This window comes from Acinonyx jubatus, chromosome C2, assembly GCF_027475565.1.
Source record: "Acinonyx jubatus isolate Ajub_Pintada_27869175 chromosome C2, VMU_Ajub_asm_v1.0, whole genome shotgun sequence".
Taxonomy (NCBI): domain Eukaryota; kingdom Metazoa; phylum Chordata; class Mammalia; order Carnivora; family Felidae; genus Acinonyx; species Acinonyx jubatus.
Genome location: NC_069384.1, coordinates 29,805,468 through 29,815,981, shown reverse-complemented (window position 1 = coordinate 29,815,981; position 10,514 = coordinate 29,805,468). Strand labels below are relative to the sequence as shown.

The window sequence follows — 10,514 nt, the reverse complement described above, 5'->3', positions numbered from 1 at the left end:
TACTCATTAACACTCTAAGTCATGCTTAGAAAGTCTGCTTCCTTCCTTCAGCAACATTTACATCAACATCCACATACACTAAACAATTTTGCCCTAAAGAAAAGCTTTTGATTAAATTAGAGGATATAATTTAAATGGATGATAACAAACTGCTTCAGTGGATTTGTTTTGAAGGTTTAGTAATGAGAAACCATATAAAATGTTTGTGTAGGCATGTTAGGTTACTTATTTAACCATGTGTGAATTTCAGTTAATTTGTGGAATACGGTTTCCATGGGCATTTTTAGTGCTTCCTGATTATTACCAGGGTTGGAGTGCTACAAAAACATAACATTTCCTGGAGCACTTAGGCATTTTCATTTATTGACAAGGTAAGGATGAACAGAAGCAATAAAAACTACACTTCAAATATCTCGTTATTTTCTCATACACAATTTGATTCTTGTTTGGTTCAGATATTTTTTGGCTTACCTTTTACATTTCTTTTAGGTTACTATCTTTGACCTAATATTTTAGATAGGTATAGAATTTTTCCCCTTTTAGTTTCTATTATAAATAAATATATATCAATGGACTGTTTTATGTTAATTGGTTGAATGAAATAGTAATGACACCATTAGGCCAAGAAGACTTTGGGTTGTATTATATCCAATAATCATACAATTTCAACCAAATATTTAGCAAAGGAATTATGCCATTTTTCTACAAGATGAAGCATTTGAAGAGAATTGCAGAGATCTGAAACAAGATCCATTTCCTCTATTACTGTTCCTCAACTATGCCAACAAGTTAAACTAGAAGTCATCTGAGTGTGTTCCCAACACATTGGTTTGGTTGACAAAACCAAAGTAAATGGTGCTGAATCCTCAAAAGTTTGCATTATCACATTCATTCATTGTTGGTGGAAGTGTAAATTAGTGTTTTCGATGGAGGATAATTTGCTAACATTTGTTATGGAGCATAATTCATCCAACATATAAAAATTAAATATGCATACACCATTTAAGCCAGCAATTCCATTTCAAGGAACTGAATGTATAAACATTTACCATATTCAAAAGTATTCATTGCATCATAGTTTGTACCAGCAAATAATTGAAAGCAACCTACATATCTATTATTAGGGGACAGGTTAAATAAATCATATTCACCCACACAAAGGATTATTTGCAGACGTTAAAAGAATGTGGTAGTTCAACATGTACTGATGTGGACTAATTTTTCAAAGTGTATTTTGAAATCAAAGCAGCAAGACACAAAACTGTGTATATAATATGCCTTAATTTTAGTGTAAGACACTGAGAAAGAGAAAGGGAATCTAGTTTTCTGTTTATTCATTTATCTGTGTATCTTTCCAGGATATGCAAGAGACTCAAAGCAAGGATTGTTTCTACTAGGTGAATAGGGTAGGAATACACACACTTTTCATTCTAAATCTTTTTGCATTTTAAAGACATTTATCGTGTGAATGTACTAGGTAAATAAATTTGATAAATAAAAAAATAATTGCAAATAATTCATTTCTAAAATATGCCACAATATGATAAGCATGGATTGAGGGATACATAAGAATAAATGACCATATTCTAAAGATTCCATTGTTTTGCGTTAGGAACAATTAAGGAATATTCTTCCAATGTCCTTTCATTATTTAATTTTTTATCCAATCAGCTGTACTTAAAAATTTGCAGCCAATGCTACACTTTTAGACTTGATTATATTATAGGCAGTCTCCTCCCAAAATTGCACACATGTAAACACCCACAAATTTGCAATAAATCCAGGGGACTTATTTATTGTATCCACTCCAAGGCCATCCATGGATCCGTAACTCTCCATGAATCTTGGGCTAACAGCCCCTTATTTGAATAGTGACATAAATGTAGAAATTAAATATCATTCATTTTCATTCTCAAATCATGTAAAAAGACTCTAATAATCACTTTGAGCAAGACTTCAAAAATAAGTAAATGTTTTAAAATGAAATTTGTGATTATAATCTAAGCCAAAGTAACTCCTGAAAAACAATACATTTATAATCTCAAGTGGCCATCTCTCCAACTTCCATTTAGTTATTTTGTACCTTGGCAGCAATTCTATCATCACTGAAAAATTTTAAAATACATAGGCTTGAGAAGGAAAAAAAAAACCCTTAATATTAAGAAAGTGTTACTATAGTCAAAGAGTTGAAGAATAATAATATAGAGGTTGCATGCTTTTAGAAAATAACATGAGACCAGTTTCAAGGATGTGATGAAGCCTGATGTTATTTTAAGATATAAATCTCATTATACATATTAATCCAGAAATAAACACTATTGCCTAAAAGAGTAGTCATTAAGATACTACCTCTTTGAATGCACACAATTCCTTAACAATTACTCTAAATTGCTTAAGCAACATATATTTCCCAGGAAACACCTGATAATGATTTTATGTACATGTAAATAGATTTTCTTTTAGTATTATATCTACAATAATCATTATGCTATTTAAAAAAAATAATAGTAAATACAACACCAAGTGCTAAGTACATAGGCAGAGTACCTAGAAGCTGTATTTGCTAATGTAAAATTTTTAATTACTACAAAACAATGAAAGATATTTAATCACACATGTTATTCTTAACATGCTACCACTGTTCTTTCAGATTAGGGCTCTGTATACGGAGGTTTCCATCAGTTGTTTTTATGGGTTTGTTTGAGCTGCTCATTTTCTCTGTCTTAAAACATTTGAAAAGTAGCATAACATCTCTTTTCTTTGACCTCGTCTGACAAATTAAATATTCAACAACCCCGAAGCATCCATTACCCTTGAGATGACATCATGATCTCAACAACACTCCTTTAGGCAAATCAACATAATTGCCGCACATCTAGAACATACTGAGATTCTTCTTAGACAAGACAGTGAGAGCCTCTGCTATTAAGAGGTCAGGATTAGGTTTAAATGGCTCAGGTCTTAGATTCAGCACTTTATTTAATATCTGGGTAAGAAATACAGTTTTCCTTTAACTAATAAATGCAGAAAGACAAAGCTATGAAATCCATATTTATTGAGTATGATGGGAAAGAATATTCTATACCATTTATTTTGGAAATCAAAGCATTTATCAAAATACCATTTTCACCCAGTTTTTTGAAGGAACAAAGGTAGCTAATCGGTAAACTGAAGCACTTCCTAATAAGTGTCCTATTTAAGTGCTCACTCAATATTGATGATAGTTTTACCGGCTCATCTAATTATAAAGCTAGACATCTTAACTCAGGTCTTATTTGTAGCGGATCTCAGATATTCTAAGAGTAGCTGAGAACAACAATAAGAACAGCAACAATATTCACAAACCAATTCTTATAATTTCTTATATGCCAAACACTATTCTAAGTATTTTTAGATGATTTAGTTCAGTTACTTCCTTACAGCCACCTCATGATGGAGGTGATGTTATTAACTTGTTTACAGATGAGAAAGGTGAGGTGAAGAGGGATTTACCTACCTTGCTCAAGGTCACAGAGCTTGTGAAGAATTTAAATTCAGACCAAGGAAAGTTATACATGTAAACACTACAAAGTTACATTGGACATTAAAAAGATGTTTTAAATCTTTTTTTTTCCAAAAGAAAGTTCACAAGACTTAAGGGTGATGATTATCCAATGACATCATCCAACAGGTATTTCTTAGTTACTGTTAGATATTGTGGTGGATGCAAATAAGAAAGATCTGAATGACAACCTATATGATACTTAATAAACTTAATAGAAAGGTAAGTGTTTTTTTTTTAAATGCTCTGTTTTTTTATTATTGTTTCCACTTTTATCAAGTAAGAAAAATAAAATATATGGGACAAAGAAGCTTTCAATTATTTCTGTAACTCTCATCTATATATAGCAAAATCTTGGTTTGCGAGCATAATTCACTCTGGAAACATGCTTGTAATTCGAAGCACTTATATATCAAACCAAATTTCAAGAACCATTGGCTCAGTTGTAATCATGTGATGTGCCATGTACTAATCGTATTACAAGACATCACTTGCTTATCAAGTTAAAATTTATTGGAAATACTCGCTTGTCTAGTAGAACACTCAGAGAACAAGTTACTCACAATCCAAGGTATTTTCTTTTTTAAGCTTAATTATTTTTGAAAAAGAAAGAGAGAGAGAGAGAGCAAGCAGGGTAGGGGCAGAAAGACAGGAAGAGAAAGAATCTCAAGCAAGCGCCACACTGTCAATGCAGAGAGCCTGACTTGGGGCTCAAACTCACGAACCATGAGATCATGACCTGAGCCGAAAACAAGAGTTAGATGCTGACCTGACTGAGCCACCCAGATGCCCCATATATATATATATATATATATATATATATATATATATATATATACTTACAACGACTATATTTAAAGCTTTTTTAAACTTAAATTTAAAGTTTTTTTTAAAATATAGTGGTTGTAAGAATATAGTTAAAACAATGTTATTTGACTATTTTATGATGTTACTTTATAGTTTTTTTCATCCTATTAATTTAAGTCTCTCTGACTGGTTTCTAAATGTTTACAAGGGCACCTGAGTAGCTCAGTTTGGTTAAGCGACCAACTCTTGATCTCAGCTCAGGTCTTCCTTTCATGGTTCTGAGTTCAAGCCCTGCACTGGCCTCCATACTTGGCATAGAGCCAACTTAAAAATTAAAAAAATATATATATAAATAAAATAACTAACTAACTAAATACATACATATATACCTCTGAGCTGAGCATGGAGCCTGCTTAAGATACTCTCTCTCTGCCCCTCTCCTCTGCTCACTCCCTCTCTCTCTCTGATAAACAAATAAATAAATAAACACTTACAAAGTCTGTAACAGTCTACTCTTCTGACTAACCTTCAGATTCTCTATCTACGATGAAGCCTTCCCTGAAAACTTACATCTAAATGACTATAAAGTAGGTGATTGGAAACTCTCACTTGGTATCAACTATGCCCAGTTACATATTCACATTTTACTGAAATTTTTAGGTATTATTTCTTGAAGGCTAATTGTCTGATTTAATTGTCTTCATCATTCTGAGAGCAGCTCTATCCGATATAATATTCTGCAGTGATAGGAATATTCTATAATTGTGCTATGCAACAGAGTAGGCACTAGACACATAATAGCTATTGAACACTTGAAATGTGGCTAGAGAGACTGACAATTGAATTTTTAGTTTTATTGAATTTTAATTAATTTAAATTTAAAGTTAGTCACATGTGGCTAGTAGCTGCCTTTTGAAGAATGTATGTCTGCAGTGATTTTTGCAGAGTAGATATTTAATAAATTCTGTGGAATAAATGAATGAGTGAATGAATGCATACACAAAACTTCTTAGGTTCTATGTTGTTGTTGTTGTTGTTGTTGTTGTTTTTAGAAAGAGAGAGGCACAAGTGAGCTAGGGGCAAAGAAAGAGAGATTCCCACGAGGGGCAGAGAGAGATAGGGAGGGAGACAGAGAAAGAGAGAGAGAAGCGGGTCTCACCCAGGGCTCACGTTTTTACCTGAAGCAGGGCTTGAGCTCACCCAATGTGAGACTCAAACTCACCAAAAGTGAGATCATGACCTGAGCCAAAGTCAGATGCTTAATGACAGAGCCACACAGGCACCTAACTTCTCAGGTTCTTAGGAAACATCTATCTGCACCCAAACCTTCATTTTCTGAAGTATGACAGACCATTTATGGAAGCAATCCTTCTAGGGATTTCTGTCTTAGAATCATAAAGTTAGTCTAGAAAGAGGCTCTAGATCATTTATCTACCCAAATCCTTATTTGACAATGAGAGATGACTGAGTCCAGGGAAGACAAGTATCCTTGTTTCAGAGCTAGACTGTGAAGAATCAAGGACTAGAGCTCAGGTACTTTTGTTCTCAGGGAAATAATATTTGCCATAATATCCTAAAATTTTATGGGTAATTAACCTCTGTACATGACCTGTCCATGAGATTGTAAACCTAGTCTAGTGTTTTGCTTTGGCAAGGATTAAAATACAGGTGGTTTACTTGGGGAGAATGAAGAACACTGGTAGGAAGGTGACACAGGTAAGGTTAAGTACAATAAAAAACATTATCCAGACAGTTATTGTGGGCACTAGAAATAAATTCCATGAAGAAAGTTCTTGATATAGTTTAAAATGCATACTTCATAGTTGCCCCAGTTTGGTGAAGTTTGGAGAAGGGAGGTGTCAAATGAGGGAGCTGGAATATTTCTCAGCTCCCATCAGTCAAAACTCCCAGGCTTTTGGAAATAAGTAGAACTCAATGATGAGGCAAGGCCAAAGACATATTGTTCGGACATCTCTCACTGAACTGAGATTTTCATTTCAGTTATGTACCTGTGGAAGGCAATTTAAACATACGCAAATATACAATTGCATACCTATGTGGATGTGTATATGTGCTTTTTTTTTTTAGTTTAAATTCAAGTTAGAAAACATATAGTCTTGGTTTCAGGAGTGGAACCCACTGATTCATCTCTCACATATAACACCCAGTGCTCACCCCCAACAAGTACCTTCCTTAATGCCCATCACCCATTTAGCCCATTCTCCCACCCCTCCTCCAGCAACCATCAGTTTGTTCTCTATATTTAAGGGTCTCTTATGGTTTGCCTCCCTCTCTGTTTTTATCTTATCTTTTCTTCCCTTCCCCTATGTTCATCTGTTGAGTTTCTTAAATTCCATGTATGAGTGCAATCATATGATATCTGTCTTTTCTGACTGACGTATTTCACGTAGCATAATACACTCTCATTCCATCCATGTTGTTGCAAATAGCAAACAAATTATTTTTTCATCACCAGGTAGTATTCCATTGTAATATATACCACATCTTCTTTATCCATTTATCCGTTGATGGACATTTGGGCTCTTTCCACAATTTGGCTATTGTTGATAGCACTGCTATAAACATTGGGGTGCATCTGCCCCTCCGAACCAGCATTTTTGTAAGCTTTGGATAAATTCCTAGTAGTGCAATTGCTGGGTCTAGGGTAGTACATTTTTAATTTTTTGAGGAAACTTCATATTGTTTTCCAGAGTGGCTGCACCAGTTTGCATTCCCATCAGCAGTGCAAAAGGGTTCCACTCTCTATGCATCATATATATGTGTTTTCAAAGTAAGTTACTTTTACCATCAGAATAAAAATAGACTCCAGGGACAACTTTGTGAGGACAGGTTTGTCGTCCTTCTCTAGGTTGAGGAAGGCAGGTACAGTCCATGGAAGGATGTGATGAGGCTGTGGTAATTCTTTTCATCATCTGTCAAACGCTCATCATGACTGGGTCTCACCAGCTCAGTGACAATAACATCCACTTGCTCAACAGCACTGGCCTCCAGAGTAAGGTCTGTCAGAAACAAGATGTTGTTGGTTGGCTTTTGGCAATCCTTTGGTCACTCTCATTCTCCACTTTGTGTCCAATCTTGATATCAGAGTGACCATCAACAAGCTCAAGTTTCTCACCCTCTGTAGAATGGCCGAATGGTAACTTCTGGGCCTCTACACTCCCTGAAGAATACATATACACCTTCCTTCCAGCCTGTCTCCATTTCCTGACCGCTGGAACCACATTGTCAAAGAATGCTGCTTTTATGTGCCCAGCTGTGAATGCCGCCCTGCACCTGAGGCTCTGCAGCTGTTTCATCACCGTGGTCTTTCAGTCTAGAGACTTCTGCCAGCACCTCTTATCCACCGCTGGCCTGGATCACCCACTGCAGGTCATCTGCTCTGTTCCCAGAGGCGGCAGGGATGGGAACAGCCCAGTCCAGGTGGGGATCCTCTTCAGCCTGTTTCCCCCAAAGACTGACAACATCCTGCTGGCACTCTTCTTCTTCCCAGTGTGTCTGCAGATAGTCTTTAACATTTTCTTTGATGGAAGGAAATAAAATGTTTACTGAGACAATTGGGGTGGCAGTCACAGCGACTTCAGCAGACACGGAAAGCAGGATCATTTCTCTACCCGAATTGGCCTTCTGGAAGGAAGGGCAGAGGGGGGAGCCGGCTGTGCCCTCCCTCCTGGAGCGGGAAGGAGTCCAACACCTCCTGGACTTCTGACAGCCCAGCAAGAATCTCCCACTCTGCAACCACATGGGGGTCTGAAAAACGAGGAAGGGAACCAACTGTGTGCCCCTCAAGGTGGATGAGACCACTGCACAGGGGGCCTGAGCTCCTGAGCTGCCTAGGCCCGGAGGCCGAGACCTAGATTTCCTTGACTTTAGGACAGGTTTCTAAGTTATTTCCCTACTGGGAAATTTATGTCCACAGAGCAAGTCTAAGGACTATATTATAGTATAATTTAGCAACCCAAAAGTGATAAAACAGATAATAATCTTTGTCAAAATTCTATTGCCTTAGGTATAGAGTCATTTGGAAACACATGGGTTGAAACTTGGGAAAAATGTTTAATGTGACAATTAAAATTACTTTCTACAATTATTTTTTTGTTTGTTTTTGTTTACATTGGATTCCGTTCATTCTTTTTAAGTTCAACATCGATCCATGTTACTAAATGGAAACTGTGGACATGCGTCTAATAAAATCTAAATAGTTAAATACATTGGGGCAGTGGTTTCTGAAACCTGTATCAAAATAGTTTGCTCAGCTGATTGTGCACATCTCTTCTCAAGCCCGAGTTCAGTGAAGAGACGTCATGGTGGTAACCTAAAATCCAACATAGTGGGAGTATCCACACCACAGAGATCATCAGTGTTACAAATCAAGTTGTCTCGTTCCCCACCCTGTCCTTAAACATTTAGCACCATCATTTATGGGTATGCCCCTACACAGCAAACTGTGAGCCATCTCAGGACTCATAACTAATTTAATTCAATATCAGATTTATTCATAGAAGCATTGCTCCCATGCAATACATGATAATCTGGCAACCAAATTGTTTTTTCTGGAACAAAAACCCCCACAAGAATCAAGAGATGAGGTGCTGCTTTATGAAATTCTGGCTCTACACTACAGCATGAGAAAGTAATGATGTAGACAGGTAGTGTCCAGACTGATATTTTTATGACAACTAAATTGTTTCTTCTTTAATTCTGGGACCATCACATTTCCAATTTTTATTGTGTTATGAAATCACTAAAAATCTTGTCATCTCTTGTCATCTCTCATCTTAATTTCATGACTGAAAGAACATTTAATACTAAAAAAGGTAAAAAATATATAATAATATATAATCTCTGAATAAATTGCAATTCTTTCTAGAAAAGAAAAATTTGCATTCTTACACTCCCCATTTACTATATATTAGTACAAGCTTTACAGATGAGTACTTTGGAACCCTCACAAGATAATTATGTTAATTTTTTCTTAATAAGTCATCAAAATAAGAATATTGAAAAAAGATAATATCAAGCTTTTGGACAATGTTGAGAGTTGCAGGCGCCAGACAGAAAACCCAGTCACACTGGCAAAGGCCATAGCCTGTCTATAGGTTTCTTAGCTGAGGATGACTTTTCAGATTACCTAAATTTATGACTTCCTTCTCTGTGTTCACTCCAATAGATGTCTTATAAGAAAACCTTTTTTTTTCAGGGGGCACCTGGCTGGCTCAGTTGGTAAAGTGTGAATATTGTTCTTGGTGTTGTGGGTTTGAGGCCCACGTTGTACATGAATTAAAAAATAATAGTAAACCATTTTTCAGTATTACTTTTATACATAGAATATATGGCAATCTCCAAACACAAGAATGTAGCCTCCTTACCAGTTATCTTCCATTAACATTAACGATTCGCCATTCTGTTTTTTTTAATATATATAGATTTTAAATGTTTATTTATTTATTTTGAGAGAGAGAGTGTGTGCAAATTATGTGCAATTGAGCAGGGGAGGAGCAGATTGAGAATCGCAAGCAGGCTCTGTGCTGTCGGAGCAGAGCCCAACTCGGGGCTCAATGTCATGAACTACGAGATCATGACCTGAGCTGAAATCGAGAGTTGGTTGATTAACTCACTCAGCCTCCCAGGTTCCCCAGTAGGCCATCATTTTGATTCATACATTAGTCTGATGTGTATTTCACTGAGTGTGATATTTTCTATGAATTGATACCATGTAGTTTCAGAATGAGTAAAATGAGAACCCTATCTTAGAGACAAGGTGAACTGATTCATGCCTGGCCTGATCAACTTGTTCTGGTAGCTGATCTTGCATATCCTGGAATCAACAATGCCTTGTGGGCTTAAAACTATGATAAATATTATTTCAATATATTTAAAAATGTTCATTTATTTTTAAGTGAGATTAGATATTATTATTCTTTATGTAATTATCTCTGGAAAATTAGTGCCAATGCATTTAAAAGTTATTTTTCTGCTTCTGAATATGTAACAGGAACAGTGTGTATGTTATTATGTCACACCTTCCTCTACTAAAAAAAGATACATGAGAAAAATCAAAACTCTTATTCAGTAGTAAATCAACTAAGTAGACACAACCAAGTGTGTATTTGGCATATTTAACAAAGCAGGCCAATAGCTCTAAATT

At 35.8% G+C, this 10,514-nt stretch overlaps 1 pseudogene; it reads right to left on the bottom strand.

The window, feature by feature from the left end:
* Positions 1–4,368: 4,368 nt before the first annotated feature.
* Positions 4,369–9,653, bottom strand: LOC128315137 (enolase-phosphatase E1-like; annotated as a pseudogene).
* Positions 9,654–10,514: the final 861 nt, after the last annotated feature.